General features: G+C 42.4%; 1 protein-coding gene and 1 non-coding gene across 2 annotated transcripts in view; one reads left to right on the forward strand and one right to left on the reverse strand.

The window, feature by feature from the left end:
• The window catches only part of NRXN3 (neurexin 3), a 1,204,733-nt gene that overhangs the window by 537,833 nt on the left and 648,500 nt on the right, over positions 1 to 18,400 (reverse strand). The window lies entirely within an intron of this gene.
• TRNAA-UGC (transfer RNA alanine (anticodon UGC)) lies at positions 15,724 to 15,796 on the forward strand. The gene has a single exon. It is a non-coding gene; the product is annotated as a tRNA-Ala (tRNA).

An 18,400-nucleotide genomic window follows, 5' to 3' on the forward strand; every position in this document is an offset into this window, starting at 1 on the left:
TACCTCGCAAGACGAATGCCTCGTGCAACGAAAAACTCGCAAGACGAAAGCGTTTTGTGATGTTTTTGGTGACTCAGAAGACGAAGTTTTCTATGCCTGCGCTTCGCAACACGAAGTTTTCTGGCGGTTTTTGTTTTTTGTTTTGTTTTTGCTGTGGCAAACCGCACTTTGCAAGACGAAATTATCGCTAGACGAAGCGACTCGCAGAACAAATTACTTTCGTCTTGCAAGGCACCACTGTATGTATAATTTCCTAATGCTTTTTACAAAGCCTTTTGTTTTAGGAAATGAAGGCAAATCATTCATAGCAAGAGTCCATGCCATGACAGTCCATTTGCAACAGATTCCTCCAGCATCTCTCCCACCGAAAAGCACTCAAACAATAAGGTAAACTTTTCCCTGCACTCAGTGAAAGTATAGAAAACATTCTGAAGCATCCTGTGAAAGAGACAAGAGAAGTCTATTTTGCTGATGGAAAAAAAAAACTTTGAGAAATTGGAGGACATGTTTCAGCACAGCACTAATGCAGACATAGCATGCATAAGTGTGCAACTGTTTTAAGAGAGGGCAAGGGAAATATTTATCCCACTAGGTTCCATTCAACAATTTTGTACTTGCATATCTTAAAGGCAAAAACCCCATAAAATACTTGAGATACTTTGGCATATTTTCCTCATTAGCTTTTAGTTTGAACTATTTCTGTATTCTTTCTGCTGGAAATCCACATTCCCTGAGTCACTGGAAACTCAGCTAAGGAAGAGTTCTCAGCAGGAGAGGTGGTGGGAAAGGAAGGGGGAGTTGACAAAAAGAAAATAAGATACATTTCTTCTTTTTTGAAAACCACAAAAATAAGGCTATTTTTTGCTGTTTTCATCTATAGAAAATTTCTACATATAAAATAAATTTAAGGAACTCTCCAGGTCTGGAAGCAAATTCTGTATTGAAATCTTTAAAACCCTCAGCCCCAATCAGAGGCTCCATTTAATTTTACAGAGAACATCCATTCATAAGAACTGTGTGCAACTGTCCTAATTCTCTGGCCAGCACTACTTTTCAGGAACAAATTTCAACACGTAGGAGGTGTTTAGATCTTTAGCCCTACATGGGTAACAATACATAATAAGCACATTTTGTAAACAATACAATGTATAAATTTGTATATTTCAGCCTTTTCTGGGCAACTAACCCCCTCAAATTATTCTGAACAAATATGAATATTACTCAGGATCGTATTTGGTAGTCTCTGTTGGGAATCTCAGAAGAGATACCCACACAGTGGAAGTTGCTCCCAGTACCACCCACCACACGAAAGCGAAGTAAAACAGTTCTGGATGTAGATATATACAGCTTGTAGGCTTTTGCAGATACAGATATATACAGATACATTCAATTATAAAGTACCTCTGTTGCTCTAAGTAAGTTCAGCAATTCAACACATAACACTGGACAAGTAACACTGACTGACTAACCAGCTGAATGACTACTGAGCTGGCATGCATTAATCACAGATATGGTCAGGGCACTGGGCTGTTACCATAGCAACTGGCTTGGCTGACCTTGCACCTGCAACTAGCTCATCCACGGGGTGGATTTATGGTCCTGGAGTAAATTAACCCTTTCTCATGTCCTGTTACTCCAACATTCAAGTGAATGGGGTTTCACAGCTGAGAGCATAATAGTATATGAAGAGGCCTCTCGGATCAGGCCAAAGACACTGGCCAAATGCCTATGGGAAACTCAGTGTTGTGGCGAGACCATGCCAACACCCCTCAGCATGTATTTCACGGCCTAACAGGAGCACAACCCAGGTGTTCAAGTGAATGTGTGTGGGATTAAAGGTGAGCAATGGATGGTGTTGTATAAGCAAGGCTCACCACAATGCCCCCACACATACCAGCATTGTGCATTCAGTTTCTCAATGGAGTCAGTCTGTATGTGGAGCTTGGGGGGGTGACTTCTCTGTTCCCTCTGCCCCCTTCCTTGAGCATCTGAACTGTACTTTAGTGGTGGATATAGGGAAAGGAAAACAGGGCCAGCTCCTGTTTTTCTGGCCCACTGGGAAAATATTTATCAGTGGGCCTTTTCTTACTCATTCCTTCTTCAACTACACCCTTTCATTATTTGGCCCCAGTACTTCCTTTTTAGGGGCCAACCCCTTCTTCCTGCAAATTAAACACTTCACTTCACCCATTGTGATTTTCATTTGAAGTAGTTAAGAGACTCATCCCTGCGCCCTGGCAGCTGCTCAGTGACGCTGCCTTCTGATGCTGGGCCTGACAAAATGAAGGAAGGGGGATGACCTTAACCCCTCGAAGCTCTGGAGTGTAATAAACCCATCACACAAAGATTGTATCACTGCAAAGGTATCTGTGTGGTTTTCTTGAGTTTTGGAAATTAAAATGTACAGGTGTACATCAGGTGTGCAAAATAAAAAGAATGATGCCTCATAAACACATCTTATCACATGGTTCACAAAGATGTACTTGTGAGGTACATACACTAGTAGCTGAGGTAGATGGGGGAAAGCGTTTTTTATGTGCAGCAGGCAAACACAAAAGCTTGCATTTCATCAGGGAGGAAAAGAGGGCAATTTTGTATCTCATTCCAAAGAAAATGATCTCTTTTTCAAGATAAACCAAAAAGGATGAATAGGTTCATCTGTTCACATGCGTTTAGATACAGAGCCATAGCCCCACATGCAGAGCCTATTCTCGTTTCAGCATGTTGATCTGTTATCAGATAGAAACCCATCTGTCTCCACAAACAGCCTTGAAGCAGGAAACAAACAAAGTCAACAGGCCGCTGTGCCATCTTCTGCCTACCTGAAAGGGCTCATTCGGGGAACTCTCTGCCCTGACCTCTTTGTCCTGCCGGGCTCTGTGTGCTATGAAAGCAGTGGGTGTCAGTTTCCCATTACGCAGAATTGATCAAATGCCTGCAGCAGAGAATCCCTTGGACTTAGCAGCACAATGCCTTGCTATTGCCAGCAGATTCCAAGCAGCTAACACATTTTTAGACTGCTTTGAAAAAATGACAAAACAAATTAAGTGTAATTCTGTTGCTTTTCATGTGCTCCTTGCTACTGGCCCAAACCCCTGGCTTCCAGCTACTTTTCAGTTTTGAAAACAACTTCTCATTGATACATATGTCTCTTATGCCATCAGTTCCTTACACCTAAATCTCCACCATTATTTCTTTGTCCACAGTCTTACTCTCTTTGGGTGCCTCTGGCCTGTCACTACAGTGCAGGAGTGATACAAGCACCTGTACTGGGAAATATAGGTATGCACAACTGAAGTGAATTAAATTGTTCTGATTAAAGTGCTTTTTCTGCAGTTGGGAAAAGTGTGGGATGAATGAATGAAAAACAGGAAAACATATAAAGGTAAGCAAATCAGGATGAATGCTCATTGTTGTATAACCTCCCTGCAAACATAATGGATGCTCAGTGATGACCAGCCATAGTCTAAACACCATATAAGGTTTGTGAATTCAAATTAAGATGAATGCTGAATTAGCAGGGTTACTGGAAGGTATGTTTATTTCTAGACTCTTCTTCTAGCTCCTCTACCTTTTGTGTAGCATTATGAAAATTGTGCCTCTATATTGTTAGCTTCTCCTCTCCTTGCAACCAGCCACTTGCTAGCCTGGAACAGACTAGATCCTCTTTCCTGAACTTCAGGCTTCTTTTCATGTGCGTCACAGTGGACCTGGTTATATGCAGCAACAAAAAGTTGTACAGCACGTGTCAAAAAGTTGTACAGCACTACGGGAGCACATGCCATGCATTTCTCTTGTAATCACAAGGACTAGAAGTTCATGTTTTGACAAACATTTATCACTTCCTTTGAAACCCACTCTTCCAACATAAGAGTTTGGTGTGGCACTGAACTGTTCTGTCTTCTGTATGTTATTATGGTTGCTAAAAGTGTTCATTAGTTCAAACTGGGTTCAGAATGAATATGTCTTTGATTGCTAAAGAGAAGTAATGTTTCATTCCAATATGCTGGCAGGGGTGAAGGCCCATGAGTCACAGAACCTTTACCTTTTCTCTCTGGACCAGTTAAGTACTCAGCTCCATAGAAGTGATTCCCCCTCCCTTTATTTTCTTCTTATTCAATGAGAAGGAAAATACAACGTAATAGAAAACTAGTAAAATATAAAATCTTGATGAACTAGAAAATAAACATGGGAACATATTCTTGAAATAGATAATTGGTTGATAATGTGTTACTTTCAACTAAGCTCTACCTAGAGTAGCCCAACTGAAATCAAAGGATCTATTCATTTCAACAGGTCTGCTCTGAGTAAGACTAGCATTGAATACTGCCCAATATAAATGAAAAGGAAGGAAGGAAGCCTTTGTGGAGATTTAGGGACAACCTGGTTTAGCTCCATCACGGCAAAAATAACACTGAAGCAACAGGAAAGATATAGCAGCCAATGTTATTTAAATCTAAACCCATCTGAGCAAGAAATTCATGTCCAAAATGACAAATCATGGGAATTAGCCAAGAGGAGCTGCTGAATATGAAAAGGTTGTGTCACTCAGTTTTCAATTACATCAAAAATCAGGCGTTTCAACATTTGGTCGGGGAGTCAAAAATGAAGCTCCCCCTCCCCTTTGTTTCTCAGTGATGCTGTATAGCTTTCCATGTGATAAGAGGGAGGGGGAGAAACCATACCTAATATCAGAGGACTGGGAAATACATCAGAAATGTTGTTTTTTTGTGCTCTTCAGTGAAGTTTTGAAGCAGTTTTTTTACAGGCGAAATGGAATAGAAGTATTAAGGAGAGAACTTGATGAGAAACCCTGGTTTTCCAACACAACAATTCCCCTAAGCCACACTACTAGGAAACTGTCTTGGAGCACTTGCTCATTGTATTTAACCCTCTCTCTACACCTGTATATTATCTACACGGAAAGTGTACATATGTGCAGTACTGAGCAGCTGCTTAATAAAGCTTATTATTTTTTATTGTGGAAAAAATCACATGCTCATGAAGGTATAACACCAGCCGTGATCATGAGCAAGGGAAGAAAGCACCAAACCTTTAACACAAGCAAACCAAAGCAAACTCTTGCAAGTTAAAGAAATAAATAATTCAAGAACTACTGCCTACCTAAAAAAACCTCTTCACTTCTCCGTCTGATGTCTGGAATGCTGAACCTGTGATCTTGATAAGTTTCTCCTCCAATATACTTTTGGCGCAGACAGTATAATGCAGAAGTTAAGGGCAAAGAATGGGTACGCCCAATGGTTTTGTTACCTACATGCAGTCACAGGGAGCTCTAAATTTCCTTGGTACCTGTAGGTTTTCCACCATAACAGAAGCTTTGTGAGGGAGGGTTGGATTGGATTGGAGACCCTCTTCCTCCTCCAGTGATATTGCTCTAATCAAATTTGAAGTCTCCCCTGCCCCTGCTCTCCCCCTGAATGCTTTTAGGTTAAAATGAACAGCCCACAAATGTTGGAGTACCCTTGTTCACAGTTCCAGCCTGCCAGCTATGCCCCTCTCCAGGACACTCCATTCCATACACCAACACTTTCCCATTTTTATCCCTCAATAGTAAGTCAATGTTTCATGGTCAGTGGCTCACTGATATGTTTGGGGGATTTTTTTTTTAACCATAGTGATTTTTTGGTGCTCCTTTCAACCTTGGGGGTATGCCCAACTTTCCCTCTTGTGTGTAGCTGGCACTGTTTTTAACCAAAGGTGTCATGGGCTTTGAAGACACTCGAACTCAGGACGCAAGGGAGAAACGTGCTAAGAGGAAGGCACGCGTGGCAAATCCACACCGTGATCAACTCCCACCCGGAAACCAATGTCATCACTGTGGAAGGACGTGTGGATCCAGAATTGGCCTCCACAGTCACTTACGGACCCATTGTTAAAACCATGTTTATGGAAGACAATCTTACTTGGCTACAAGTGATCACCAAAGAGAAGAAGAAGAAAGAGAATAGAGGTTACATAAGGATCTACACTCGGGATGGTGATAACACTGTGTGATCCAGCCAACACGAATCTCTGCATTTCACCTGATTAGAGTGTAAATTCCAGGTTCAAATTCCACTGGTGACCTTGGGAAAATTTAGTTGCATGGTGGCCACTCCTACTTCCATCTGCATAGTGGAGTACAAGGCTCTCAATGGTTACTAGTCATGGTGGGTATGTTCCACTGTCAGAGGCAGTATACCCTGTTTCTGGGAATTGCAAGTGGTTAGAGTGCTGTTGAGCTCAGATAATGCTTGAGGACTTCCCATAGGCATGTGATTGGCCACTGTGAGAACAGGATACTGAGACATTGGCCTGATCCGGAACGCTCTTCTGAACATAAGAAGTAGTAGACATTGAGAGCCTTGTCCACCATTAATTTTCCTAATCCTCTTTTAAAGCCATTTAAGTTGATGGCCATCACTGCCTCCTGCTAGTGCAAGTTTCGCAGACATACTTTCTTTTATCTGTCCTGAATCTTCCAATATTCAGCTTTATTGGATGCCCATGGTTCTATTATTATGAGTGAGGGAGAAACCCTTTTCTCCATCCACTTAGTTGGACAGCATAATTAATGGCCAGGGATGATGCACTTTTTCTTCAAAATATGCACCAGCTTGAGAAAGGGTGTCATATGCTAACATCCTTTCAATACTGGAAGAAAGACATGCAGGATAAGTGCTAAAAAACAACAACAGGAAACTAATTCAATTTTAATGTTCAGCACACTGATTATTTCAGAGAGGACCCAAACAACTGACAAATACTTAATTGTTGGTTAAATAATCTTAAACACATTGTGTGAATCAGGGGTGGCATTTAAACTGTTTAGAATAATGCTGACAACAGGTCCAATTAAAAATCTACATGCTCAATGTGCAGTTTATGACTTAATATATTAATCACACAGATTAATTGATTAATTCTTTCAGCTCTAATTGCAGTGTAATGTGATATCTTGTTGCTAGAATTCTATACCCAAGAGAGGATTCAACAGCCTTCCAAACACACACAATAGTATCTCAGAGAGACAGGGAAAACCTCCAATGCTTTAAAGAAACCACTATGTCGATTGTTTATGCTTTAGGGCAGGCTTCCTCAACCTTGGCCCTCCAGATGTTTTTGGCCTACAACTCCCATGATCCCTAGCTAGCTAGGTCAGGGATGATGAGAACCATAGCTGCCAAGTTCTTCCTTTTTTTAAGGGAAATTCCCTTATGCTGAATAGGCTTCCTCGTGAGAAAAGGGAAAACTTGGCAGCTATGATGAGAACTGTAGTCTCAAAACATCTGGAGGGTCGAGGTTGAGTAAGCCTGCTTTAGGGAACTGACCACCCCTTACTTTGTCTTGCTCCTCTATCTCCTGAACAAACAGATATCCTCAGATCTCTGCTTGCCTTGGCCAAACTGGAGTGTGTTTGTGCAGGGTTGTCCCCCCCCCCCAGCTGGAGCTCACAGAAGCCTAGTTCTGGCACCTCTCAGGTGGGCACCAGCGCCATTCTAAGAAATGGGAGAAGAAGTTCATGGTGAACCCTGACATCTCTTTTTCTAGAAAAATAGAACTGGTTATGTATTTCCTACTTTCCAGAAGACAATCCTCTCTTTGAGGGGGTGTCAGAAGGCAAGCACATACACAGACACAGAGATTTGTTCTTCTTTGTTTTTAATGTGCTAATTAAAAAAACCTGACAGTTTTTTATCTTTACATTTTAATCGGAGTCAAGTAGAAATCATCCCCTTGACTTGTGTTAGATTATGGAATACACACATAACCCAAGTTGCTGTTTTTATAAGTGTAAATGTTTGATATAACAAAAGATAAATATCCTTACTCTTATTTTGTTTCCATTGCAATAGGGGAAAGTGGCAACAGCAGAGTGTTAGGAAGGTCCTAGGAGCTGCCATCAATCGGTAAGCCTTCCTTACTCATATTTCTATCTGCTTAGCAGTTGTTATAATGATATCCCATTATCTGTCTGGTCAGCATTGCCTACCTATGACTGATAGCAACAAAAAAAGAAAAGAAATGCATATTTGCAATTACATATTTATCTGCCATTTTTAGGCAATGCTTGCAAAAGTGCAAAAGCACAGGTTGCTATACAACATACCCCTCAACTGTCCTGGCCAGGACACCCCATTTTTCCACACAAGAGCATGTTACCCAGAAATATATGGTTTTGGTCACCACACTCTCATCCCGTAAAACACACATTTTCAGGTCTGTGATCTCACACAGCGCCCCAAAACATGCATTCCATGCATTCCAATCCATGAGAGCACAGCCCTGAAGTAAAGTGTCTTTCTGGGTCATGATCTCGTGCACATCATGTGATCTACGTGGGGGCATGGCCCCAGAAGACATGCATCCTGGTTTCTTGCCTCAACATCTTGGATGAAATGAGCTGTATCTCAATGTGCAACTTGCACCACGTCACCTATATGCCAAGGCACATAGCTAAAACAGTGAAACTCCCCTTCAGCCCAATTGCTTTCCTATTGGCTGTAGGACTCCAAGTACAGTGTCTGTACTAGAATGCTCCACATTCTATGTATGAAAAGTACTTTGCAACCTCCAAGTCACAACAGGACAGATGGCAGGGGAAGGTATCGACTCAACACAAGCAGCCACAGCCATTCTCAGGCTTCTCTGGTTCATTAAGAAATTCACACCAAAGGGTCATAATACTTTGTGAGAAGGAAAATCATCTAGGATGAGAAATTAGAATTCATTTTCAAATACGACAGCTTCTTGGGGTCTAAGAATGTCATGCAGTTTTCTCACTACAGAAAATAGTTTTCCTATTTACTGTAGTTATATATTTTGGCCATGGATATTGCCATAGCAATTCATTCTCGATAATCCTTTTATGGTGGGGGGGGGCCCTGCATATTGCATCAAGTTTCACATTTCAGCTACAGGTGACCATAACATTTCAGTTACAGGTAGGTAGCCGTGTTGGTCTGAGTCGAAGCAAAATAAAAATAAAAAAATTCCTTCAGTAGCACCTTAAAGACCAACTAAGTTTATATTTTGGTATGAGCTTTCGTGTGCATGCACAGGTGTATCTGAAGAAGTGTGCATGCACACGAAAGCTCATACGAAAATATAAACTTAGTTGGTCTTTAAGGTGCTACTGAAGGAATTTTTTTATTTTTATTTTGCATAACATTTCAGTGAGTGACAGGCCTAATAGGAGCTCCTTGGCTGAGTAGGGATTTGAACCCTGGTCCGGCACTAAACCACTTCACCACACTGGCTCCTTGGTTTAGGAAGTGTCACTGCTGCACAAACTATTAACAAAAGTGTTATCTATCAGCCTGAGCCATGTGTTCTGTGCCAAGCCTTCTAGTGCCAAGCCTGTTTTATTCCTCAAACAAGTACCAGCTTGGAACCGTCACACAGCACAGAACCCAGCCAATGCTAAGAGTACAGCAAAGGTGGGCAGCTGCTAGAATTCCAAAAAAAATGTCAATGAGAAAAACGTGTAAATATGCTCTTCTTTTCAGCAGTTTGGTTTCAAATGTAATTTTGGATCAGCACTGTAATGCTTTAAAGTGAAATTACTAAAAATGAGCACGTTGTTGCTACAAATTTAAGCTCATTCTAATCCTTAACTTCCCAAAGGGAAAGCGACTTTCCAGCACTGCCTCATTTAGCCAAATCACATTTGGGGAACTTGTGGCCCTCAATATATATATTTTTATGTGGGGGGAGGAGATTCTACACCTCCTACCATTCCTGAATATTGGCTATGTGGGCCAATGGGAGTTGGAGTACAATAACCTCTGGAGTGCCACAGGTTCCCCATCTCTAGTCCAAATGAACAGGTGGGTGCAGTGGCAGAAACCATACCAGGAACCCTTGATTCATTTAGACACCTGGCCAATGAAAAATATATGCAGGATCACCATCAGTAAATGCATGTTTAAAATATATGATACCTATCGTGATTCTATTGTATCAGCCAACAATCTTGATTTTTTTTGACCAATAAATTTTTATTCATTTCAATTGAACACAAACACAATAATACATCTGTACAATATACATTCAATACTTTGCGACTTCCCTCCTCCCACCAAATGGTAAACTATTTCAATCCTCTCCTGTATTGTCTAACTTTCTTATAATCTCAACGATGTAGGAGTTATGTACAATCTTGATTTTTCTACTTGCTATTACAAACAAGAAATGACTAATTAAAGAATTTCAGCAAAACAAAAAGCAGGGGGTTAAATCCCTCTGTCTGTACTATTTTCCCCTGGGAATAGCTTGCTCTGAGTAGGAAGGCTGGAAGTGTTGATATTTTAGTCATCTTAATATATTGTATGCCCTTTTATAATTAACAAAATCAACCAGCTTAATGGGTAATTCAAAAATGGAATATCTTCATCAATATAAACAATCCTCATTTAGCACATAATCCATTTTGATGCCTCCTGGCATGTGGGTGGATTTCAGATGAACAACAGTGCCAGTAGGCAAGGCGCTCCTTTCTTTTATTTCTGTAGCAGTTTTAGGGATACATTGCAAAACTTGCAAAGCCACTTTCATTTTGCCTTCACTTATCAGAACTCATTTCAAATTGCTGCAGAGGCCACTGGAGAAAGGGCAGTAGTTCAGCTCCTCAACCAAAGTTTAAGCTCAACTCTCAATGGAGATGCCCCAGCTGTTAACCCCTGTCTCCAAGTGGAGGAGTCTGTGGCACAGAAGAGTGAATGACTTTTTCCATGGTCTCATGGGAGATTGAGAGGCAAAGTCCAGAATACATGGCTCTTCCCTCATTCATGCTCATGTTCATGAGGACCTGCTTAGACATGTCCTGTGCAAATCCCTCCTCAACAGCACTGCCACTTTCAACCCACAGCAGATCAGGCTGTCCCAGAATATAAGAGCTCTACATCCACCTGCATCAGTTCATCTCCATTTTGACCTGAAGAACAGCTGCTGTTTTATCAGGGCTAGCTCTACCATTAGATGGAGCGAAGTTACCACCTCAGGCATCTGATATTTGCTGTCATGAAAGGACAACAAATGGGTTTTAATTAACTGCCTGGATGGGGGAGAGCCACTCATGAGACCTTCTGTCCCAAGTGCCAAAGTGACTTGACAGCCTTGGGTACTATGTACACTGACTTGGGTGTGTGTCTCACTTGCTGCCCTGCCTCAAGCAGTATAATGACTTAGGCCAAACCTGTATTTTATGTCTGAAGCTTTCCACAGCGTTTCACACAGAGACTCTCCCATTCAGACATGTAGAACCTCCAGCTGTGCAAATGTGGGTTTTTTATATATATATAAAGGGGAAAAGGCAGTGTCATCTGTTGAGGAATATTTATTCAGGGTGCAGAAGACAAGTAGCCAGACATATCTTGCCACATCTTTTTTTGGGGGGGGGCACATAAAATTGTCCTTTTGTCCAATGAGCTTGATGCTTGCAAAGGGCCTTGAACTGACAGCTCTTCAAACCCATAGTTTTTGCTTCTCACAAAGCAGAGTCCTAGCAATGTCATTTTGTAAAAAAATTGATGAGTGTATTTATAATTTCCAACGCATAGGTCTTCCTTTCCTTTTCTAGAGGAAGCGAAGTGGCTCCTCAGTCAATACAGATTTTTAAAGCTGATTAATTTCCCCATTACTCAGGTTAGATCTTCATAAATGCCCTTTATTACTCTGATTACTGGGGCATTTACAATGTAATTGATCACTGACATTACATTTTCATGGGGAAAGTAAAGTGCATAAACATTTAACTCAAGCAGCCAGGTAACACTGCTGCAGTTGTGGTCATTTTTGTGGAAAAGAAGAAGAAGAAGAAGAAGAAGAAGAAGAAGAAGAAGAAGAAGAAGAAGAAGAAGAAGAAGAAGAAGAAGAAGAAGAAGAGTAGTTTGGATTTGATATCCCACTTTATCACTACCCTAAGGAGTCTCAAAGCGACTAACATTCTCCTTTCCCTTCCTCCCCCACAACAAACACTCTGTGAGGTGAGTGGGGCTGAGAGACTTCAGAGAAGTGTGACTAGCCCAAGGTCACCCAGCAGCTGCATGTGGAGGAGCAGAGACACGAACCCGGTTCCCCAGTAAACTGAGCAAAATGTGAGTGGTTGTAACACAAATTCTGGAAAAACAAAGAAATGCTAACTTTTAGATTGGCACAGCCTTTGGGGTAGAACTTCTTATCTGAATTGTGTACAGAGACATGTACATTGATGGAGACATATAGCAGCAGCAGTAGCAGCAACAACAACAACAACTGTACAGTCGTAAATGCAGTTTGATCAAATTTCTCATTAACACCTTGCTTCCATTGCTCCTCACCCTCATGGGATGTAAGGTTCAGTAGCTAAGTGGTTGAACATGTTTTACATGCAGAAGGGTCCAGGTTCAGTACATGGCATCACTAGTTTAAAAGGATCTTGGAATATTGGGACTGAAAAGGCTTCTCCCTGACAAACTGGAGGTGAACAAAGGAAGCTATCATAGATTAAGCACTCAGAAGGACATTGGTCCATGTGGCTCAGCATAGTCTCCAGCAAGGATGGGCAACCTGTGGCTCTCCAGCTGATGGACTACAACTCCCATGAGCCCTGACTAGGGGTGGGGCAGAAATTCATTTCACTTTCCATTTACAGATGAACTTGCCTAATTCACACTTTCTGAAACAATACATGAATGGAAGGATGAACTACTGGTGCAGCAATAAAACTTATAGCACATTTGCAAAGATAAGCAGGTTCTGATATGGTTTCAAATTGGATGAGGGACTACGTGCTCATGATTCTTGGATTGCAGGGGATTGAACTCGATGACCCTCAAGGTCTCTTCCAACTCTACAATTCTATGATTCTATACTGTGATTCTATGCAAATTTTGCAAAACAGCTTTTTGGTCTAGTGTCATGTACAAAAATTCATATACTCAAGTAGAGTGTGCATAAAAATGCATCCATTAGTGAAAAATAACCTACAAAATATATTGTATTAGGCAAATTGCTTTGCCAAAATGCACATATTAGATGAAATTCACACTAAATTGTTGATGAGCTTCCCCCCCCCCCCAGTTTCATAAGGACTTATTTTTAAAAAGAAAATTCCAACTAGAATATGGAGAACTGAACTTATGATGGGAATAAAGAGCAACTGAGCAAAATTAAATTTGATAGGTTTGCCCATCGCTGACTGCTTTTGATCAAAGCTGGAGTCTGACAGCATATGGAGAGCCAGAGGTTTCTCCTGGAGTTCACTGTTTGGTATCAACTCACCAGTCTTTCAGGCAGGAGTTTCCCCCAACCCTCCTTGGAGATGCCAAGGGTTGCAACTGGAACCTTTTCCACACAAAGCACTTGTTTTACCACTGAGCTATGAGAGAAACTTCCAGTAAATGAAACTGGGCTAGATGAGCCAATGGTCTGACTCACTATGAGGCAGCATCACTTATGCCATGTTTTTCTCAGTTTTCACACTTAAAGAGAACACAAAGTGACTACAGCAGTGGGATGTGAGAGAATCCACTACTTCATGCTCAAATTCCTCCTGTGCGATGCAACTTTCAGTCTGCCAAAGCCACTCCCAGTAGACCCCCAATACGTCTACTACCTTCACAATCCACCTTAGGTTATGGTTGGAAGATTTGTTCATTGAAATGGCCTGTGTGACATAAATCTGCCTGACAAGTTTCCTCCACCCCTGAAAAAGCCCTTTAAGCAATTTTAGCACTTCAGAAACTCTTTATAAATTATAAATTTAGCAAGAAAAGGATTAATTTTGTATCAAATGCTTGCACAGTGCAGGACTACTGTGCTTATTCTAACCCAAACAAGCACTGCAAAAGATTCTCTTTTACTGTTCCTCATTTGGGGGGTGAGGTGGGGGAAGAAGAAATCTAGAGGGGACGGAAGAAGGAAGCAGCAAGGTTGGGCAGCTTAGGTTTTATTGCGTTTAACACACATTTGGTATACTTTTACTATAGAAAATGGTAGGTTCTGCCTGCATCAGAAGACAACATAATTCAGTGTTTGCCCCAAATGGTATTGTAGGCCACTGCTAGATATGGAGTTTGGGACTAGACAGGCCTCTGGTTTGACCTAGCAAGGCAATTCCTCTGTTCTTCATTCTCATCCTGCAGCTGCATGACCTAGTAACAAACAGCAAACTTTGCCCAAGGCAGCCTTGTAGCCCCAGGATTCATATCACTTTCAATTGCCTCTTGTTAGGAGATAGGCAAAGTGTGCACTTATTTCTGGCACAGATATAGCACCTTTAGACCAGTCCCTTCATGTCTCAACTTGTTGCTTATTGCGGTGTTTGCAGAGTCGTGAAGCAGAAAGAAAGAGCAGGGTTGTAGCGGGTGCCGAAGGGATGAGTCCTGCCTCATTGCTGCTTCCTTCTCCCCCACTTTCTACTGGGGGGATGAGATCAGAGAAGGTGAAGCGGGAGGATGAAGACTCAGTGGCAAGTCATGCAGTTTGACAATGCAAAGGAACACCCATCAAGCCCCATGTGTCTTGCTTCAGATGCTCCAAGTCTTTGAGATGTTTCTCTCAGCAAACAAAGCTTTGGGTGCTGGGATTCTTGCTCAGGCATTGACGGGGATTCCTGTGTCAACTCTGCCTGCAGGTCCCGTCTCATAGTTGCCTTTGCAGCACAGCCATTGCAACACAGCTCCTCCTCACCTTGTAAAGGTAATGCCAGAAGCCCACCATGTAGCTTCCTTCTCCTGCACCAATACCAGTGGGGGGGGGGAGCATTTGGAGATTTAAATCATTTTATTGAAGTATGGGGTTAAAAATGGTCAAAGGCGATATTTTCAAAATCTTTCAGAATTCAGACAAACTGGAGTATGCAACAAGTAAAATTTAACGGCAAGCACCTACATCTCTCCGTCCCATTGCCACGGGCCTAATACAGGGTTATACAAGACTTGTTGTAATCATCAATGCTGTTTAGCATTTGTATGAAGCCTACTTGGCAAGCCATTTCTATCCAGGGCTACACAGATTCTTTCCTGGGGAAGTTTATAACTCTCAGGAACCCTGAAGGAGAGGCTTGAGGCACTGGATAATTGTGGGAGCACCATGAATTCTCTTCTCTCCTTACATGTTTGGAAGCATGGAGTCTCGGCGAGTGAGTAGGACAGTTTCCAGATTGACAAGCCACAGTTCCCATTAAGTATGTTTATTTCAAATCTGAGTCAGAGAGAGAGAGAAAGAAACTACACCTCTGTAGTGTGATTTTGCACATTATTTTTCTGCGAATGCAAATGAGCTCTTAAAGGTAAAGCTAAAGGTACCCCTGACCGTTAGATCCAATCACGGATGACTCTGGGGTTGCGCATTCATCTCGCTCTATAGGCCAAGGGAGCCAGTGTTTGTCTGCAGACAGCTTCTGGGTCATGTGGCCAGCGTAACTAAGCCACTTCTGGTGAAGCCAGAGCAGCGCACGGAAACACCATTTACCTTCCCGCCGGAGCAGTACCTATTTATCTACTTGCACTTTGACGTGCTTTCGAACTGCTAAGTTATGCTCCTGCTGCTGTTCCTCAGAAGCTGATACTGGGAGGCATTCTGCCTTTGATTCGGTGTGTAGCATCTAGTCAGAGGGAGGGGGCAACAGGCTGCCATTTGATTGAGACAGGGAAAGAGACAGAGAGTTGAGTTTGGGCCTTGTACACATCTTAAGGTGCAGCCTGTCTCCCTGGGAATCTGACGTGGGAGCAGTGGGGAGGGGTTGTAGCTCAGTGGTAGGGCATCTGCTTTGCATGCAAGAAGGTCCCAGGTTCAATTCCTGGCATCTCCAGGCAGGTTGGGGAGATGCTCCTTGCCTGAAATTTTGCAGAGCCAATGCCAGTTAGTGTGTAGAGGAGCTAGAGGAGCCAAGGGTCTTCTTTCCCAGTGGACTTCGGCTATCTGCTGGTGTCTTTATGCTGTGCCTCCATCTATGTATATACACACAAACACCTGTAATATTACAAAGCATCTACAGTGACCTTCTTCCAAATGGGGCCATACCTGAGCAAGCAGGAACTCCTTGCAGCTCAGTACACTAGGATGCGTATATCAACAGAATCTGAGGATTCCTGTAAACTTCCCCTCTAATTTGCACTCCACATCTGCAACTTGCTTCAAACCCCACACATTAAGAGCAAATGGAGTTTCCCTGCCCAGGGCAGCAGTCAAGCTGTACTTCATTTAGATGGCCATCTAAACCAGCGATAGGGTGCTCTCAATGCAAGGGGCCCTCGATGCTGCCGCTGCAGTTAGAATTAAACCTGGCAGAAGTGGCCCTCTCAGCAGAAATATACAACCGCAAGCTGCCACATTAACATAAAGCAGGGCAGCCAGAAATTATTGCTGCTTCTAATCTCCAAACGCTCAGGAGCTGAGCTGCGTTCAGCGGAATGACCTGTCCACTGTGATGCATTAGCGTTAATGCTCTCCCTCCTTCCCTCATGCGCACACAACATCCCTTTCTGAGCTGAGAGATTTATGCCGCCTGAAATAGAAAGATGCAATATTTTAGCTGCCCCTTTTCTCTTCCCACCCCAATTTTCTGTCTCCTCTTTCTTTTCCTAATAAAGTTGGTACAGAAGGGCCAACCCCCTTTTGTGTCAATGCACTTTCTCTGCCAGATGTACTTATCCCAACCAAAGAGTCACACAGGAATGCAAGTATCTTTCTTCCTTAGAGTGTATGTGTCTGCATCCCCCCCCCCCAATCTCCTCATTGCTGCCTCAAATCTATTGCCCGAGTCTGGCTGAAGCGATAATTGCTCAGCCAACTGAGAATGCTTGCAGATGGTTTATCCTAATCCCTGATCCAATCCAGTTAAAAGGAACCAGTGCAAAGTCAACTTGTCAGCATTAACTAGATCAACAAGATCTAAATCAACTTAAGTCTTTAAGGTACTTCATATAATAGCAAAATGCTATTACTAACTTCCAGCAAAACTGCTTCTTTCTTTCGCTGCCCCGGGCAGTAAAAGTTCTGGGCAGCCTTTTAGAAAGTCAGTTTCCTGTATGCAAGGGAACTCTGGAGATATTAAATATTTTGTAAACAGAAATTGTTCTAGCACGTGTGATTGAGTACAGTAACAGCAGCAAGGGCAGGAGAAACCTACTGGAATGCTAGCACAGCAGTATAACTGGTGCCGGGGAGGCTGGGGAATCTAATGTTCCCCAAGACACCTGGCACCCTCTATGAATGTCTGGAAATGATTTTCAGTTGAATACTATCTGTGCATGACAGCATTAGCGGCTGGAGGCACCAGGGAGCTTGGGAAATCCAATGTTCCTCAGGGCATGTGGCATCCTTTATGGATGTCAGACTTTCTGGAAAGTTTTTCAGTTGAATCCTGTTTGTGCGTTGCCTGCCACAAATTGTTTCAAGTCACAGGAAAGTCTGCCTAGGAGGAAACTATCTCTCCATACACAGAGTCAACCTGGGCACCTTTCTTAGCATGCTTATCTATCTCTTTAAGATCAATTGTCTTCAAAAGCTGCCCTGTAGGATTGGTAATCACCGGAATCAATCCCAGCAAAGAGCCTTGGCTAGCTTATAAATCAATTAACACACAATAACCACGATTCCTTGATAATGATGACCCAGAAAACAAGGGCATCTTCTGTGTATACTATTGTAAGTAACCATATCAAGAAGGCCCCATTGTGCAAATTGCATATCTGAGTGGTTGTTATCACTGGGGAATTGGAGCTCCTTTCTGACCCATAGAAGCTGAACTTAATGATCAATACTAATGATGTGCAACACCTTCCTTTCAGCTCAAATGCAATTTGGATTACCAATTCCATTTTACTACAGAGACCTAATTTTTAGAGTCTTAATTTGCTCTTAATGTTTTGGTGCACGTATATTCTCTCAACGCCACTTGGGAGCAGCAGAAATTCACTGTGCCTCACAAATCCTGGAATGCAGAGCCCATGACTGGATGCTGGGAACTGGAGAATCAGGAGGTGTCAGCAGCTCAAGTGGCATTGGCAGTCGCAGTGTCTGTCCCCCCTGTCAGGCTGTGAGCAGCTACCACTGAACAGCAGTCACTTGCTTCAGTGCTGCACATCCTCTGTTCTGCCAACAGAACAGCGCAATCACACTCGGAAACTGTATCGTTCTGACCAGCACACCATAAAAAAGATATTGTGGAGCTGGAAGAGGTTCAGAAAACAGCCATCAAAATGAAACAAAAGCTGGAGCAACATTCCTATGAAGAAAGGTTGCCACATTTGGGATTGTAAAATTTAGGCAAAAGGTGAATCAGGGAGGACATGGTTGAGGTATATAAGATTACTGGTATATAAGGTGTGAAGTAACTGGACAGGAAATCTTTTTCCTCCCTCTTTCATAATACCAGAATTTGGGTTGTCCAATGAGGCTGAATGTTGGAAGA

This window comes from Zootoca vivipara, chromosome 1, assembly GCF_963506605.1.
Source record: "Zootoca vivipara chromosome 1, rZooViv1.1, whole genome shotgun sequence".
NCBI lineage: Eukaryota > Metazoa > Chordata > Lepidosauria > Squamata > Lacertidae > Zootoca > Zootoca vivipara.